Here is a 20,137-nt window from a genome sequence, read left to right as displayed (position 1 = left end):
GCTGGAGGTGCTCCATTATACTTTGTCTATACAATACAATCTATATCTAATGTGGACAAATTATGTCTATACAACAATGTTCTAGGCTGGTTTAGGAGATGTACACACAAACTATTTTTAGCATTTGTTTTAATGTATTGATCGCATTCTTTGATTACTATAATAGGACAGTTTGATCTTTTCTGTAGTTGGATATGTTCTCACATAGCCTAGCCTCATAGATACTCTTCAAGTGTATAATTTTGTAATTTTATAAATCAGAGCGCCCTGGCTGGTCTCCGTACACATTACACTGTGGCATAGGAGATGTGTACCTATTCCAAGAGACTCTGGGTCAAATTTTTTTTATAGGCTAGAATGCCCCATTAATACCATACATGTAACTATTTAACCAGTTTTTGGTAGGTTGGAGTAATAAACTATGACTTAAGTAAGCCTTATCAAGGTATCTGTGAACCTTTCTCAAAAATAGGCATTTCAGAGAATTGCAGCTAATAGAGCATGTAATATTTAAGTTCCTGTGATAATTGTTTATTTAAAAATGAAAATTTGTGATTTAATGTTTTATTAGAGGGTTGAGAGAAAGAGAGATATCTGACTATTCCTCCTATCTAAAATGAAACGATGGGGGCACCTGGGTGGCTCAGTCGTTAAGCGTCTGCCTTCAGCTCGGGTCATGGTCCCAGGGTCCTGGGATGGAGCCCCGCATTGGGCTCCCTGCTCTGCGGGAAGCCTGCTTCTCCCTCTCCCACTCCCCCTGCTTGTGTTCCCTCTCTCGCTGTCTCTCTGTCAAATAAATAAATAAAATCTTTAAAAAAATAAAATAAAATAAAATGAGATGATGGACTTAGTATGGATGTTTCACTGCCAATTGTACCTGCCTTAGAGAAGTTATACCAAGGGCCAATGTATTTTCTCTCCTTGAAACACATGTATAGTTTTGAGAAAAGTTTGGAGAGCCACATCTACTCTAATATATAAAAGAGGGAGATATATACTGAGTAGAAGGCTGGAATCAAAGTGCTGATACCTGAATGTAAAGTAATATTTTTTAATGTTAAGACAAAAGGGAATAGAATAACACTGGACTAGGCTCTCATTCTGTTGGTAACTTTAAATGTCTGCCTTACAGCATTTAGAAGAATGCCTATTTAGAAAAACAAAACAAAACAAAAATTAAGTCTAATCAGAGAGAGAAGCCATTTCAAAATTGGCAAGTATTTACATACACATACACAGTATCGTCTTTCTTGGTATGCCCTTCCTCTTCCTTCCAGAGCCGGCAGCATCCACATGGCTAATTGCTTTTAAGATTCCAGTCAAATATGACCCTACCATGAGGCATTTTCCAAAGTTAAAATGTTTTTCCAACAGGGCTCTCATTGGATCCTGCATGCATCTTTCCAATAACCTTGATTGCTTAATTGTTTTTATTATGGTGTCTACACATGGCTTGAGATTTGTGTGGTAAATGAACGAGTCAAGCTTATCAAGTACTCTTTGAAGGCCATGTGATTGGACGGGTGGTGGGGGAGGCACCTTACTTTAGAATCACTTAACATTGTCACATGATGAATCAAATTATAGAATACATCCAAGCTTAAATTTTAAACAGACACTATCACTTTCAGCAAAAGTGGGAATCAACAGGAATGACTCTACCAAAGACTTTGTAGGAGCAGAATAAGAAAAAAGATATTCTTTCATAAGCAGGAAGAATATTGTTCGTGGAATGACTATGATTATTTTTTCCATTCATCTACATAACGCCATGTCTTAGCCGCATGCTTTCCAATGGGCCTTGATGCTGGCTTCTCCGTGTTTCCTCTCTGTGTAATGTGGTCTCCCCCCAGGTCAAATTATCTGCTGCAGGGAGGCTCTCATGCTCTTTATGGCAGCATTTGCATATTTTTTTCATTTCCATAGAAACATCTTCACTGACTCAGAACCGCCTCTGTCCTCTTAAGACAGAGATATTTATCTTTCAAACAGTGAGCTATGTGTGACATAAGACGGACAGAACTGCTTCCCTGTAGGCCTCACCTTGTAAGACTCTCCTTTTTAGAGGAATTTATGATGGTCTGCCTTTAGGTTATTTATTTATATTTTGCTCCATGACCGCTTTTCCAGTAATGAGTTTAAATATAGGCAACATAAACCCATCTGGAAATAAAATTATGCACTAGCTTCACGACAAAAGATAATTACATTATAATCAAGCTGTCATTTTTGGAGATAGTAGAAGATGAAGCATGCTATAAACTGACATGTAGAGTGTATAGATTGTTCTTTCAAATAGTCTCCACGGTGGCTGGGACCACAAAGATTCCTAGTGCATAGTATCAGACTTTGTAACTGGAAATTTTCTGGGAGTGGCCAAACATTTAGTTTCTGAGAGTAATGGCTACTAACACTCAGAGGGCTAACGGCTGGGATCAGAATTTCTGTGCTCTGGCTTAGACCTCAGCTTGGCTCCACTAAAACCACTTGGGTTGTGTCCAGTTTCCAAGCCTGAGCCTTCATTTTATCGTTTTGTGAAACTTGTCTTTATTCTTTGGTTGCTCTTTTATTTAGGTTGATAGGAGCTGGACACTGGGATCTTTCTGACATGTTTAAACAGAATGTGGAGAGTTGGCTGACATGGCAGAAACTGGTATTTTTAGGAACAAGAAAAGACTGTCATCAAAGTTACTTTTCACCACTCTGAGTTCAAGTTGTCTTTTGCAACGTGAGATGGGTCACTGATTTTTCATGGATGGGAGAACTTTTCTTCTTCCTTGAGCTCTAGATAGGCACTCTGATAAAAGGATGCAGACTACCTCCAGCCATGTATTTGGCTAGGCCATCGGGAAAGGAAGAACAGCATAACTGAGATGGGAATGGAACAGAACACTTGCCAGAAAAGGCATGCCTAATACTTGTCCTCTGTCACTGCTTCCGCCACAGTAGAGAGTCCATCATCTCAAAGCAAATATACTACCCAAAGTGTCCCAGGAAAGTAGGCTTCTAGACACCACCATTTCCCAAAGGGATTGGACAACACCTAAACTAGGACAGCATGATGCCATTGACCTCCTGGGACTCCGTAAGCCCTTGGCCACTGCCGACTGAAGAGTCATTGACTTTAAGTCACTTCTTTGTGTTTCCCAGCTTCTCTGAACACTAAGCACTGATTTCGTCAATTTGTATTCAACTTCCCCACCCTTAACCCTCACCCTTATTCCTTGGGGAATCCTGAAGAAGACCAGCAGTACCTTACTGCTCCAGGTGTGGTCTTCAGACCATCAGTATCAGCATCATCTGGGAGTTTGTTAGAAATGCAGAATATGAACCCAGTTTCACATCTCCCTAGAATCAGAATCTGCATTTTCACAAAATTGTAATTTATATACACATCGAAGTTTGAGATGCATTATAATTAGTAGGTTCAATCTTTTTTGTGCAAAATATTTGATTCAGTGGATCCTGGAAACACAGTCTATAAGTAAGCAATCTATAGATCCTGTGAGAATTAATGATGGAATGATATACAAAACCTTAACTGAAAACAAAATGAGAATGAACAGAATGGCTGTGAAGAGTATGATTTGCCTTGTGGTTTCTTCATCATCAAGTATAGACTAGGATCCATCAGAAAATCAGGGGAAAGAAAGAAGGTAGGAAGGAAGGAAGACCCATCTGTCCTTCCTCCAGAAGGAAACTTCTCTTTTAAAGTGAAATTTTATAAACATCACAGAGAAACGTCGTCATGTGTGGGACATCTGATTCTATGTTTGCTAAAGATCAGATACGGGTCTGTCTTAGACTCTGCTAAAAGAAATTATACAACATATTAATGCGTTGTGGACATCTTTCCTTAAGCTGGCTCCACACATTAACCTTGAACATGATGTTTCAGAGGGTTAAAATAGGCAGGAAGTTAAAGAAAGCGAACAATTTAATTAGAAAATGGGCAAGAGACCTGAACACACATTTCATTGAAGAAAATATACTGATGGAAAACAAGTAAATAGGTGTTCAACATCATTAGCCATCAGGGAAATATAAATTAAAACAATGATGAAATGTCACTACAATGCACCTATCAGAATGACTAAAATTAAAAAGAAAAAAAAAAAAGTAACAACACAAAATGCTGACCAAAATGTGGATGTTGAGAATGTAAAATGGTATAGCCACTCTGGAAAACAGTTTGGAAATTTCTTAAAAGCTAAACATATACTTCTCATAAAACCCATGATCAATTTCACCCTAGGCATTTATCCCAGAGAAATGAAAATTTCATTCTTAAAACCTGGCCCTACTGAGACCCAGTGTACCTACCAGGAAAGGGGGCAGGTAGGGTGTCTGGCCTACCCCTCTCTAGCTTTATTTCTACCTATTAAAGTTCTGCCCATCTTTAAAAAACATAAAGTAAAATAGGGATGAAGGACAGAGTCATACATACCTGCTCTCCACCGGAGAAGCTACCAGAATTAAGGTTTCTATATTAACATGGAATGGCAAGCAACATTGCTGAGAAATAGGATTTTGATTACTGTTTGGTATTCATCAATGTCTTTTTCTATTTTAGTAATCTATATTGAGGTTTGGGTTGTAATGAAAAATAAACTGAAATGATAAAAGAGAAAGAGGGAGGCAGATTGGGTGAGGTAAGAATGTGAGATTTGAAAGCAAAGTCATTTAGACTGAAAGAAGTCCAAGGCAACACTCAGTGATTAAATACCCACCCCCCACACACTTACCTATAGAAATAGATTGTGTGCTAACCCCATGCCTCAGATCATGGAACATATCATTGAGTTATGGGCAGGGTCCTGACGCTGTCTCAGTGCCCCGTCCAGATTTCTGTTCTCTCTGACATCTCTCCCCTTTGGGAATACTATGAAATAATATCTAATGTTTATTGTGCACTTACTATATTTCAGACCTTGATTTAAACACTTTATGTATATTAAATCATTTGTACCCAAGTACAAGAGAGGTTTCAGAACCTGTGGTCTTAACCACTGATTTGTACAGCTGGTCTAGGTAGGCTACATAAGAATATATTGTGAGATTTTGGTTAAGATCATGGTTACGGGGGAGAAACGAGACAGGGTAGGGAGTAGAGTATACTAACAAGCTGGATTCAGCCTGCTCCCCTGGCTATGTGGAGCCCAAATCCGATAAAAACCAACTAGAGGAACTTTTCAAATAACTCCATCTCTGGTTTATTCTAATTAAGGCCCAGGGAAGCCACATTTACATGGATGGGTTCAATAGTAGGCAAGCTGGAACTAAAGAGGTACAATAGTGGTTAAGAGAAATGAATCAGATGTGGGTTCAGATCCATGTCCGTCACTGGCCACCAATGAGACTCCTCTGCCTCTGTTTCCTCATTTGTCAAATGTGGCATCCATGTCATAAACCTGTGGTAGAGATTAAATTAGTTAATAATAAATTCTTGAAACATGACAAGCATTTAATGTTAATTAATATAAATATTGTTATTATGCAAAGCAGGAAATATGCCCAATTTATGTTTGAATTTGAATTTAGTCTGTTTTCAGTTACAGACATAAGTCCTAGCTCTACCACTTACTGAACCTATGAACAAACCCCCTGAACTTTAGCTTCCTCTTCTTTTAAGTGGTGATAATACCTACTCCATAAAGTAAGAATAAAAAGAGATAACATATATAAATTACCTGGCACACAAGTGAGCACCTAAATATTATAAAAAAAATCAAAGCATACAACAATAGCTAATATTCTTCATGTGTCAGCTCCAGATACTCAACTAATTAGATAAGACACTTATCAGGATAATTGAATAAATTTTATTTTTGGACCTCATTAAACTAAAAGTCCCTTTCTATCTTATAAATTGAACTTTTGGAAGATGATCCATTTGAATTGCAATTAGATAGCAGTCGTCTAAATAATTAAACAATAGGGTATCTATGTATAGCAACTATTAGACGGTTTTTCTCTATTTTAAAGACTTGTGGGTGCATGCTATGCAAATGGATTTTCAGGGATTTTTTATTAGCATAAATAGACTGAAGTTTAAGTAACTCAAGCAGCACAGACAGTGTGAGTCATAGTATTTTCATTTTTTCTCAAATGTCTTGAGTTCTATGACAGCCATATTTCAGGAACCTGGTAACAATGGGGCCCTTGTAAAAGGATCCAGGAGATCTGAAAACATGTATTGCACAGAGTGTTTTTACCTCAGATACGCAGATGTGCCCTGAGGTACACCCTTTCCACCCACAGAGTTTCATGGAGATGAGACATATTTCCCCATTCTGCATGATATGCGGAACAGCAGGCTTGTTGGATGGGCTGGTAACTGTTCCTTCCTTGATACCAGGCAAAGGTACTTCAACTTAATTGATACTTCATAGTCAGTATTTCTCACTGCAGAGTTAAAATCATGACTGTGGTCAGTATCAGAAGTCAGAATCCAATAACAAATGACTTGTGATAAATCAAAATATAAAATGGACTGGGAATATACCTTCTTTGCATTATTTAGTCTTATCACCTTCTCATACAAACTGCAAAGAAACATTTGCCTTATGCGTTCTGAATTCATTTAGAAAAGAAATCTTTTGCAATTTCTCTCTCTCTCTCCCTCCCTCTCCCCCCCTTCCTTTCTCTCTCACTCGCTTGCTCTCCCCCCACACCCATTCCTTGACTCTGACCTGAAATCTCCACATGAGTGGCTTATTCTGTGTCACATGCACAGAGCTGTGGGTCTTTGTCACCTCTTCTCCAGGTAGCTCACCCAAATTCCACTCTGGCAAATGCATGGGCAGCCATACCTTGAAACTTCTCTTCAGGCCCAAGCGTGTCAAGTCCAGTATCTTAGACTTGAAGATTTGTCTTTTTAATGGATTTCTGTTTCTCCTCTTTTCTCCCTCCTATTCCTCTTTGACTTACCAGCCAATGGGGAGTAGGGGAAAGGGCATGGGTTATACTATTAGACCCAAGTTTGAATGCCAGCCCCATACTTCTGTGATTGTGCACAAATTACCCAACCTCTCCACACCTCTGTTTTCTCCACTGTGAGACAGTAATAATGTTACCCAGGTCAGAATAAGCATACAATAAATAGGAACTTTCCCCTGCTTTTCCAGACCCTTCTTCCCTTCCCTTGCATCTTCTCCACAAAAGCTCAGAGCTCCCTGATGTTTTCCTTTGTCTCGTAGTCATTTCTAGCTTAGTGTTGTTCTTTCAATCTGTCCTGGACTCTCTGGTTCACACTTCAACTCTGCACTCACTAGCTTTCAAGATTGTGTCCCTCAAATTTCTTCCATGCTTTGATAATCCTTTGCCCTAGATAAATTCAAACATCTGTTTACTCTGGGTTATTTAGTATTGATGACTCAAATCACATGATAGTACCTCACACTGATTTTTAGTGGTGATATCAGAGAATGTTGTATCATAACAACCCCTTTTATTGTGGGTAAGCCTTGACACACCTTGGCTGAAGCAAACTACCATTCCCTTCTTGAATCATTTGTCAGTATGACACAGCTGACATCCAGTTAGACTAGAAACAGATGTAGGAGGCACAGGAAAGATGGAGTTTTATAGTCTATCAAGTATTTCATAGTGGAACTTTATCTTTGTTTTAAAGATTTAAAAATATTCATTTGACAGAGAGTATAAGCAGGGGGAGTGGCAGGCAGAGGGAGAGGGAGAAGCAGGCTCCCCGCTAAGCAGGGAGCCTGATGTGGGGCTCGAACCCAGGACTCTGTGATCATGACCCGAGCAGAAGGCAGATGCTTAACTGACTGAGCCACCTAGGTGCCCCCAGAACTTTATCTTCTAACAAAAAAATCTATTGACCATACTGATGACCCCCAAATTATTTTTACGTCAGTAGAGTTCTAAAAGTTTCCTGACAGTTCTTTCATTCTTTCTTTGCTGGCTGGCTCCTTACTTCAGTCTTCAGTCCTACAGCTCTTCTGATCTCCTGCTCTTCATAAGCAGCCAATCTACTCCAAACTGCATTCCTTAATTTTATTTTTTAAAAGATTTTATTTATTTATTTGAGAGAAAGAGTGAGAGAGATCACGAGCAGGGGGGAAGGGTAGAGGGAGAAGCAGACTCCCCACTGAGCAGGGAGGCCGATGTGGAACTCGATCCCAGGACCCTGGGGTCATGACCTGAGCCGAAGGCAGACACTTAACCGACTGAGCCACCCAGGCATCCCTCCATTCCTTAATTTTAGCCATTCATGTAGGTTTGTAATGGTACCTATGTGAGTTTACTAAGGCTGTCATAAGAAAATACCATAGCCTGGGTGGTTTGAACAACAGAAATTTATTTTCTCATACTTCTGGAGGCTAGACATTCAAGATGAAGATATCAGCAGGCTTGGGGTCTTCTTAAGCCTCTCTCATTGACTCGGAGATGGACACCTTCTTGCTGCTGTTTCATATGGTTGTCCCTCTGTGCACATACACCCCTTTGTGTCTCTCTGTGTGTCCTAATCTCCTCTTCTTATGAAGACACCAGTCAGATGGGATTAGGGCTTACCCTAACAACTCAATTTAATCATTTTTAAAGGCCCTATCTTCAAATAAAGTCATATCCTGTGGTACCGGGGGTTAGGGTGTCAACATATGAATTATGGGGGGGGCATAATTCAGCCAATACAGTACCTCAATTTTTTATTTTGGGAGGACAGTTATCCCTCATGTTTCTGAACATTTTACAAACAGAGGCATTGACTGCCCTTTTATTCTGAACTATCTATTTAAGGATGCTTGGGTAGTGAATAGCCTTGGGAAATAGAGACAGTCTCTCCTGGGTTGTGATGCTTACTTTCCAGTACGAAAGATTCAAGTTCTCTAAGCTCAGAGTTCCTTAGTTATGATTCAAACAAACTGCATGAGCAGCATGTTTCCAATCTTAGGAGAGAATCATTCAGTCCTTTACCATTAAGTATAATGTTAGTTGTAGAGGAATGTTCCATCTATTCCTGTTTGCTGAGAATTTTTAAATTTTTTTAAATCAGGAATGGACTTTGAATTTTGTCAAATATTTTTCCTATGTCTATTGACATGATTAGATTTTTCTTTTTTAGCCTGTTAATATGATGAACTACATTGATTTATATTCAAATGTTATACTTTTGGATATACCTTGCATTTCAGGGATAAACCTCACTCAGTCATGTTGTATTCTCCTTTTTTATATTACAGTGTTACATAGGTTAAAAAAGTTTTAGAAATTTGCATCTATACTAATAAGGGATATTATTTTTCTTGTGGCTTTGTCTAATTCTGGTATCACAATAATTCTGGCTTCATATAATAAATTGGGAAATATACCCTCCTCTTCAGTATTCTGTAAGAGTTTGTGTAAAATTAATATCACTTCTCTTAAATCCATAGTAGAATTCAAATTTCTCTGAGCCTGGAGTTTTCTTTGTAGTAAGATTTTTCACTGTAAAATTAGTTGTTTTAATAGATAAAAGTCTATTCAGGTTATCTATTTCTTCTGAATAAGCATGGGTAGCTTGTGTATTTTAAGAAATTTATGCATTTAAGTTGTTAAATATATTGACTTAAAGTTTATTATTAAATTCTTTTATTATTTTTAATATCTAGACTATTGATGTCACTCCACATTACTGATACTGGTAATTTGTGTCATTGCTTTTTTTTCTTGGTCATTCTGATTAAAGGTTGGTTAACTTTATTGAAATTAAAAAAAAAAGCAGCTTTTGTTTTCACTTATTTTGTGCTATAAGTTCCCTCTCAGTACTGCTTTAGTTGCATCCCACAAATTTCTATGTTGTTTTCATTTCCTTTTAGTTAAAAGTATTTTCTGATTTCCCTTTTCATATCATCTTTGTCTCATGAGTTATTTAGAAGTATGCCACTTAATTTCCAAATAATTAGGCGGATTTTCCAGATATCTGCCAGTTGTTGATTTCTAGTTTAATTCTATGTGGTCAGAGAACATACATTGTATAAATTAAATCTTTTCAAATTTATTGAGATCTATTTTATATCTCAAAATATGATCTAGGGTGATAAATGTTCTGTGTGTACTTGAAAAGAATGTGAATGCTTGCTGTTTTTGTGTGTCATGCTCAGTAAATGGCAATTAGTTCATGTTGATAGATAGCACTCTTCAAGTTTTCTATATTCCTACTGATACTCTATGACTAATTAAGAGAGAGGTATTGAATTTTTTACTATAATTGTTATTTATTTTCTTTGCACTCTCTATTTTGGTTTTATGTATTCTGACTTCTGTTATTAGGTGCATAAAAGTTCAGGATCATTATGTCATCTTCATGAAATAACTATATATCATTAGGAAGTAATCATCTTTATCTCAGTAATATTCTTTGCTCTGATAAATACTTTGTTCAATATTAATAAAAACATTCCATTGCATCTTTCTTTTGAATCTTAGTAGCATGGTATATCTTTTTTATTTTTTCACTTTTAACCTATTTATGTCATCATATTTAAAGTGTGTTTCTCATAAACAGTACGTAGTTGGTTCTTGCCTTTATATCCAATCAGTGACATATAATATAATTACTGATATGTTTGGGTTCAAATCTACCATCCTCTTGTTTTCTGTTTGTCCCATCTTTTATTTCCCCCCCTTTTCCTTCCTTGGCTTTTTGATTAAGTGATCATGTCTTATAATTTCATTTTATTTTCTTTGTTATTTTATTAGCTATAGATCTTTTTATGTTATTTTAGTGGTTGCTGTAGGGTTTATAATGTCCACCTTTAATATATCACATTCTACCTTTGAGTGATGCTATACTACTCTCCCTAAATTACAGAACCTCAGTAGTACTTTTGTTTTTCCTCTCATGGCCTTTATGGTATTGTCATTTGTTTTATATATGTTACAAACTCCACAATACATTGTTATTACTTTTATTTTAAGTAGTAATTTTTGAAAGGTCTGAGATAATTAGAAGAATGTATTTTATACTTGCATAGTTACTAATTTTTTGTTATATCCAGAATTACTCTTGGATTATTTTCCTTATCATTTTCTTTTGCTTGAAGAGTTTCCTTTAATATCTCTGTTAGTGTAGGTCTGCTGAATTCTTTCAGCTTTTGTATGTCTGAAAAAAATCTTTCTCTCACCTTTGATTTTGAAAGATATTTTTTAGTGCATATAGAATTCTAGAAGACAGTTAAACGGCCCCCCACACACACACCCTTATTCCCTTACTTTAAAGATGCTCCTTCACTGTCTTCTGGCTTACATTGTTTTCAAGGAGAAACCTGGTGTCCTTATCTTTCTCGCTCTGCAAATCACATGTACTCTGGCTGCTTTTAAGATTTTCTCTATATAACTAGTTTTAGGAAAATTTGAAAAAACTTTGGCCATAATTGTTTCAATCATTTTTTCTGTCTCCTGACCCTCCTCTTCTTTCATGATTCCAAATACATGTATATTAAGCAGCTTGAAGTTATCCCATAGTTCAATGATACTGTTTTCTTCTTTTTCAGTCTTTTTTTCGTTCTCTTTTCATTTGGGATAATTTCTTTTGCTATGTCTTCAAGTTCACTAGTCTTTTTTGCCCCTGCAATATCTAATTTGTCACTAACTTTATTCAGTGAGGTTGTCATTTCAAATGTGTTTTTCATCTCCATAATTTCAATTTTGGTCTTTTTTTTAATATCTTCCACACTTTTGCTTAACATGCTTATGACTTCCTCTAGCTTCTAGAACATATGAAATACAGTTATGGAAACTATTTTTATATCGTTGTCTGCTAATTCTATCATCTTTATTGTTTTTATGTCAGTTTTGATTGATTGGTTTTTCTTCCTCTTGCCTTTATTAAAGTTTCCTTACACAAATGCACTGATCAGAAGACATGAGGAGATGCTCTGCACATCTCTGCAGTTCTGTCTCCATGCAGCTCTCTACTCTCTGGTACTTTGCTTTAGTAACTTCTGCTGCCTTGGCTTTCCTGGACTTCTAGCTCCATCTCCTCAGCTGATGGGTCTGCTGGTCTCCACATGTGTTTCTCTCCCTGCACTATGACCCCCAAACTCTCTCCAGGCAGTAAGGCAGCAGTTATAGCTCAGCTCATTTGTTTTTTGCCTCTTAGTGACTACTCTCCTTCATTGCCTATTGTCTAATGTCTTGGAGACCATTTCAAAAACAATTTTGTCCAGATTTTTAGCTGTTACAAGCAGGAGAATAAATCCCATCCCTGTTATTCCATTTTGGCAATTAGTTATTTATAAGACCCTCCTAATAGGTCATACTCTCCTAGTTTATTTTTAACAAACAAACAATAACAACAGCTTTCTCTCTCTCAGTGGATTATAATATCTCTGGCTTATTTGTTCCTGTATTTCTTCAGTATCCAGCAGAGGATCTATCCAGAATAGATACCTAATAAATATTTGAGTGAATAAATTTACCCACTGCAGGAATGGAGAAATTATAACTATAACAAGAAGAAATGAATTACTTTAGATAAAAGACAATCTATGAATTAGAGACTAATGTGATGGGGAGAAAATGAGGTAGGCAAAAGGTGGACATGGAAACTGGGTAGGTCAAAGTTGGGACAGAGGAGAGCTAGGATGAGGTGGTGAGGATGAAATAGGAGAACATGCTAAAGGGCTCACCAAAAACAAACAAAGCCCCACACCCAAAAGGGAACAGAAAAATATAAAGAAATGATGGGAAATTTGAGGCAATAAAGGCAGAGGAAGGAAAAAGACATATAACATGAATGATAGATTAAGAAGAAAAACGCACATTTGTAACCATCTCTCTAAAATTGACATGTACTAGTTGTTATGTATGATTTAATGGGCTTACCAGAATTACTGGCACTTTATTCTTCAGTGTCCCCCTTATAAAACAAGAGTAACAATAATTATGTCCTTATTCCTAGGGATTTAGTCAATGCAAGTATTTTCTATAGCCTGTGGGATAAAGGCCAGGAAGTGATTCATATTTCACAACTCAATTTCTGGCTGATTCTCTAAAATTCAAATGTCTCCTCCTTTTTTCTTTGAAAAATGTAGTTTAGTTGAACAAGATTTAACCTTGGCCTTTTACCCAAACACTTTAGAATAAGAGCTGTGGTGAAATTCGTGATGTGGTTATCTACAGTAAGGCCATGACTCAATGATTGTGCTCACCAAAACACTAAGATGTGAAACAATAAGGAGTACAATTGCTAATACATTTCAGTGAGAAGCAAATTAAAAATGTCTTAAATAGCTAACAGTTGGGATCATGAGAAAGAAATGCCTCAAGAAATGTTCTAGCTATTATTAATTGTAGTTTTGGAATAGGAGAGACACTCGAGATAGGTAAAAAGCATTTCACAGAAAAAAGAATCTGAAAATAAGTGTGGATGTTTGGGGGATTGCCCTTTGGCAGAAAAGACTGGCTTCCAATTTGATTCTGAACAAATCTGACTTTCTCTGTGTGGGAAGATGAGTTCAGAACAATGGATAAAAAATAATGTCCTTTGTGAATCACCTTGGCCAGTTATGATCTCAGCTGTTTGCCCTAATAATACCCTCCTTCAAATGACTAGGCGTATTGCGTGGGAAGGTGAGATGATGCAGAGGAGCCCTTGGTCCTGAGCCTTCAAGTTGAGCCAGAATCTCCAAATCTCCTTGGAACATTTTGGGAGTTAAAGCTGGTCTCTACTCAACCATAGATAGAGCATTCTTTTTAAAGAACAACCTGGGGGCGCATGGGTGGCTCAGTTGTTAAGCATCTGCCTTCGGCTCAGGTCATGATCTCAGGGTCCTGGGATCGAGCCCTGCATCAGGCTCCTGCTCAGCAGGAAGCCTGCTTCTCCCTCTCCCATCACTCCCCTTGCTTGTGTTCCCTCTCTCGCTGTCTCTCTCTCTGTCAAATAAATAAATAAAATCTTTAAAAAAAAAAAAAGAACAACCTAGATCTTAGCAGAACTCAAGAGGCCCTTGGTGACCTGGCCAAGGCCTACTCACCACCTCCCCAGGGATCATGTGCTCCAGCAACACTAACCTACTGCAGTTACTGTATAGGCTAACATGCTCTTTCAGACTTCTAGAACAGCATCATCTGCATTCACTGCTTAGAAGACCCTCCCCATCTCTTTTCCCATCAGTAGGCGGACAAACTTTGATTTGTCTTTGAAGACACCTGAAATGCCTCTTCCTCCCTAAGAACTTTCTTCATCTCAACCTTAGTTGCCCCCCACCCTTTTTCTTGGATACCCCCACCAGGCAGGGCTCAATTAAGACTCTTGAGGCCCAACCACCAAAACAATTATGCAGCCTCCCCTATGTATAATACAAATAAGATATGACTAAATCCTAAAATAGATTCAAGGAAATTTTTTTAAGTTCTGAGTTTTTCCAGAACACATCAATTCTTTTTAAAAAATATATCCCATTTCCCTGTGAAGACCATGTCTTGCCTATCTTTATGTTTTATCTGTTTGAGTGACTAGCAAATAGTGTTCAACAAAGGCCTCTCGAGTAGAAGAATGAATCCTTGAACATTTTTATTTGTAATATAATAGCCATCCATTTTTTTTGAAAACAGCTATTTTCCAAATCTCCCATGATTTTTTCCCTTTGTGTAATACTACTTCATAAAGGAAACATTTAATAGTGTAAACCTTAAAATTAAAGGACAAAACAACTGAAAATAAAAAGTGGTAAAAATGTATGTTTAACTTCTGGGATTGAAAATCTTTTGTAGTCTGTGTATTAAAAGTAATTCCTGAGTGAAATTCTTGGGGGAGGGGAGGTGCTTAATGTCAGAATACTCCCATCCATCATCTTACCATGCCTGAATATGATCATCATCATTATTATGATCATTATTGCAGCATACTGAAGTGGAACATTCTAGAACAAGGAATCACGTTAGGGAGAAAACAATCTGATGGCAGATTGAAAGGGAACTGAGCACCTTTGGGGTGAGCTGAGGACACTGGAAGGCTTAGAATGGGGAGGAGGGGGAGGAAGATAATGGAGATGGATCTTGAATACAAAATATCCCTCTTAATGGTGGTGGATGACATCACAGTTTTCTAAAAAGAAGTCTAGAGTGCTTTGATTCTGCTCCTACCTTTAGACTCTATGCTTGAGGTCCTGCTACTTCTCCCTGAATATGGAACATTGTAATAATAAAAGACTAAGATCTATTGGAGCCTTATTATGTGCTAGGCAGTGTTGCAGGCATTTTACATGTACTAGCTTTTTAATTTTCATTAAAAATCCTATGGGGTAGAAACTATTATAATTCCCATTTTACGGATGAGAAAGCATGTGTAACAGATGTAACTCTAGGCAAGGTGGCTCTAAAGCCCTCATTTATTTAACCTCTGCAGTATTACAATTGTATCTTTTAAGTGGGGGATGAGAAGGGTCTTTGAGACCGCATAACCAGGCTCCCTCATTGTACAGGCAAGTTCTGGAAAGGTTAAGCAATTTATGTGATGTCAGTTAGTGAGGGGGGAGTTGGAGCTGAACCCAAACAGTCTGTGTGGTATCCATTACTCACACCTTTGCAGGACCTGAGATTGCATATTTGACCATTAGTGTTGTGCGCACAAATACAGGAAGATGGCCCGAGGATAAGGATCTTCAGTTATAAAAGGATCAACCAAAGCCCAAGGCCAGAGTGGAATCTCACCTCCAGTCAAACTTTCTTTCCACTACATAATTGTGTCCCTTCTGTATGACCCAGTCAGATTCCATCTCAAACCCAGCACTGGGATCTTTTTACTTTAAGATCGTCGTGATCTTAAAGTCCTACTGAAGAGGGAAACCATGAAAGGATACTACCCAAAGACACGCAGCTATATAGTGGGAGAACTGGGATTTGGACCCAGGTGTACCTGATTCCAGGCCTATGATCCTCATGGCAGATAATCATAGCAAAAACAGGATACATTGTTTAATAAACATTTAAGTCACATTAAATAGAACTAGATGATTGACATTAATGCTACAGCCATCCCTTGATTTATAGTCAAGGGACTGAAACTTAGTTCCCCAAAGTCCAAAAACAGAACATTGCAGTTTATTATTACACCCAAGGCTGAGGGAACTTTGCTATGATGACTGAGCTGCCAGAAGGGGTGAGCATTGTATCACTCAGAAAATAGTGTGTGGTCTCCCTGAATGAGAGCTATACATGAAGATGGACCTTGCCTGCAGACAGAGTCAGACATACCACTGCCCACACAGCAGCTCGATGCATGAGAACCCGAGACGAGCAAAGCTGAGCACAAACCACTAGTTCATATTTATCATTTTCAACAGGAAGTGAAAAGCTTGTGCTGCTTCTTGGCCGGTGCTGTCAAAGTGGCTGAGGTTGCCTGAGTGGTTCAGAAATATTTCGTGGCTGCTTCTTACAGACAAAATATATAGAGGAGTTTTCAGTTTCTTTTCTCCTTTCTCTGGAGACTATAAGATATATCTTGGAATGTAAAATCTCTTCAATAGAAAATTGTAATTATAATCGTTAAAAAGATCTTTTATATTGTGGCAATAGAAATGAACTCAAGTGCTTTTTACAGGTAGTGGAGAACAGGGCAAGTTAGCTGAAATGGAAGTTTGCATGTTCCATATATGTAAAACAAGAAAGATCCATGAGTATGAGAGGAGAAATGTGAAGAACTCTGCATTTAAGAGCGCTTGAGCTGTATGATGAACTACCTTGATATAGCAGTGAGTGTTTCCTGAGGCCTTCTACTGTCAGGCACTGGAACTGGTTTCTGAGACAGGGAAAAAGATGACCAAAATGCATTCCCTACTCTTAAGAAGTTAATGGTCCAACAGAAAAGGTGAGACATATATACACCTAACCTTGGGATCAAGTTATGATGTGGTTTTTTTCTCTATTCAGTAGAGGACTTAGTATTACCAAGTACTAAGGGAGTTCAAGAAAGGAAGAAATAAGCCTAAATGGACATACATTAACATTTGAGATAGGTCTAGAAGGAAGGGTAGAATATTCATAGATTAAAATAGGTCATGAGCTTTTCAGGAATAGGGGACAGTTTTAGGATTTTCTAGATAGATAATCATACTGTCTGTAAATAAGGACGGTTTTCCCCTGTCTTGTCCAATCTGGATGCCTTTTATTTACTATTCTTGAATTTTACTGAATAGGGCCTTCAATACAATGTTGGATGGAAGTGGTAAGATATCTGTCATGGTTTGATAATCTTGAAGGGAAAACATTCAGTGTTCCACTTACTAGGTATGATGTTAACTGTAGTGTTCTCTTACGTGCCCTTTATCAGGTTAAGTTCCCTTCTCTTGCTGGTTTGTTAAGAGTTTTTGTTTTTGTTTTTGTTTTTTTAATCAGGAATAGAGTATTACTTTGTCAAATGCTTTTTCTGTGTCTATCAAGAGTATAATACAGATTTTTTCTTTTTGAGTCTATTAACATGGTATATTATTATTAATTTTTTGAAGATTTTATTTATTTAAGAGAGAGAGAGAGCCCACATGTGAGTTGGGGTAGGGGCAGAGGGAAAGACAGAGAATATGAAGCAGACTCCAAGCCAAGCATGGAGCCTGATGTGGGGCTCGATCTCATGACCCTGAAATCATGAACTGAGCCAAGACCAAAAGTCAGATCCTTAACCAACTGAGCCACCCAGGCGCCCCTACAATCATTAAATTTTTAATTGATTTTTGCATTCCTAGAATAAATCCCATTTGTTTGTAATGTATTATACTTTTATATATTGGTGGATTCAGTTTGTTAAAATTACATTAAGAATTTTACTGTCTATGTGCATAAGGAATGCAGTTTTCTTTTTTTGTAATATGTCTGGTTTTGGATATACTGGCCTCAAATTAAGTTGGGGATTATTCCTTCCTCTTTGATTTTCTGGAAGAATATGTATGGAATTGGTATTATTTTTCCCTTAAGCATTTGGTAGAATTCATCAGTAAGTTATCTGAGCTCAGAGTTCAGTTTTTTGGGTAATAGTATTTTTTAACTGCAAATTCAATTGCTTTGATCTATACAGGGATACTCAGGTTATCTATTTTCTTCTTAAATGAGCTTTGGCAGCTTGTGTCTTCAAAGGAATTTGTCCATTTCATCTAAGCTTTTAAATTTATTGGCATAATGTTCTCCCTCCTAAATGTTTATGCACCTAATAACAGAGCTTCAAAACCCAAACTGATAGAATTTTAAGGAAAAATAGAAAAATTCACAGTAGTAGTCAATACTCTTCTCTCAGTAACTGGTAAAACAAGTAATAATGTCAAGTAGGTCTGGTTGGCTGGTAGTGCTCAAGTCTTCTACAACCTTACTTGCTTTATCAATTTTTCAAATATCTTTTTGTTATCAGTTTCTAATTTAATTTCATTGTGATAATACACTATGATTTGAATAATTTTTTAGTTTATTGAGTCTTTTTTATGGCTCAGAATATAGTCTCTATTGGTAAATGTTTCATGGGCTCTTGAAAAATTTTGTATTCTGCTGTTACTGAGTTCTTTAAATGTCAGCTAGGTCCAGTTGATTGATAGGGTTTTTATTTCCTCTTGTAAATTGGCCCTGGCAAAATTCTTTGCACTGAAAATATTTTGTTACTATTAATATAGCCATTCTAGCATTCTTTGGTTAGTATTTAGATGGCATATCTCTTTCTATTCCTTTACATTTAATCTATTTATGTCTTCATGTTTAAGGTAGGTATTTTTGTATGCAGGATATAGTTGGGTCTTGCTTTTCCTCCAATATCACTACCTTTGCCTTTTCTCCACATAGCTATATGATCTACATTTAATGTGATTATTGATATGGTTAGGATTCAGTCTACCATTTTAATGCTGTTTTCTTTTGTTACCATTGGTCGTTTACTTCCTTTGTTGTCCGTTTCTGCCTTCTTTTGAAATTGAGCATTTGCTTTATGGTTCCATTTTATCTCTTTTGTTGGATTATCATCTATGACTTTTGGTTGTGTTATTGTAGTGGCTGCTTTAGAGTTTGTACTGCTTAACTACAATAAGTGGTCTGCCTTCAAGTGATATGATCCCGCTTCATGTATAGTACAAGAAGCTTAAAACAATAACCTTCTATTTTCTGTTCCTAGCCTTTGTATTTTTGTTGTTATACATTTAAATTCTATATATATTTTAAACTTCACGATATATGGTTTTAAGTTTTGTTTTAAACAATAAATTATCTTTTAGAGAGATTTAAAAATAAGGGTAAAATCCCTTTATATTAACACATTTATTTACCATTTCTAGTGTTCTTCATTCCTTTGTGTGTATTTAGATTTTCTTCTGGTAATGTTCTCCTGCCTGAAGAACTTATTTTAACATTTCTTTGTATTACAGTTTTGCTGAACTATTTCAACTTTAGTATGTCCAAAAAGATATTTATTTTACCTTTGTTTCTGAAGGGTAATACTCACTGGTTATAGATTTCTAAGTTTTTTTTTTCCTTATAGTACTTTAAAGTTGTTGCCCCATTTTTTCTAGCTTGTGCCATTGCTGCTGTCATTCCTATCCTCATTCTTATGTATTTAGTATGTTTTCAAGTTCACTATATTTTTTTTCATCGGTGCTTTATCTGTTGTCAATCCCATCAACTGTATTTTGTATTTTAGACATTATGTTTTCATCTCTAGATTTTCAATTTAGGTCTGTTTTGCATCTTTCATGTCTCTATGTAACATGCTCAATTTTTATGTTCTTGAACATATGGAATATAATGTTAATAATGGTTTTAATTCCCTTACTTTTTAATTTTATCATCTATATCCTTTCTTGATCTGTTTCTATTGATTGATTTTTTTCCTTCACTATTGGTTGTTATTCTTCTGCTTCTTTGCAAACCTGGTAATTTTTGATGAGATACCAGACATTGTGAATTTGAGGTGCTGGATATTTTAGTATTCCTATAAATAGCCTCTATTTCTGGAACTTCATTAAATTTGTTGGAGGCAGGTTGATTTTTTTAAGGCTTCCTTTTAAGCTTTGTTAGGTGGGACATAGGAAACATTTAGTCTAGGGCTAACTTTACCGCACCACTGAGATAATACCTTTGCCTCAGTTCCCCATGAATTAAGAGTTTTTCTACTCTGGCTGATAGAAACATGAATTATTCTCAGCCTTATGTGAGCTCCAGAAAT

At 36.8% G+C, this 20,137-nt stretch overlaps 1 long non-coding RNA gene across 1 annotated transcript in view; it reads right to left on the bottom strand.

The window, feature by feature from the left end:
* Positions 1-5,207: 5,207 nt before the first annotated feature.
* Positions 5,208-20,137, bottom strand: part of LOC145717260 (uncharacterized) — a 68,675-nt gene continuing 53,745 nt past the window's right edge. Inside the window, exon 3 of the long non-coding RNA XR_014140341.1 lies at positions 5,208-5,411. This is a non-coding gene — a long non-coding RNA (uncharacterized LOC145717260). The remainder of the gene's footprint in view (positions 5,412-20,137) is intronic.

This window comes from Leptonychotes weddellii, chromosome 1 (assembly GCF_054177405.1).
Source record: "Leptonychotes weddellii isolate Sample4059 chromosome 1, ASM5417740v2, whole genome shotgun sequence".
Lineage (NCBI taxonomy): Eukaryota > Metazoa > Chordata > Mammalia > Carnivora > Phocidae > Leptonychotes > Leptonychotes weddellii.
The sequence above is the reverse complement of the archived record's forward strand: the minus strand, read 5'-3'. Positions and strand labels throughout refer to the sequence as shown.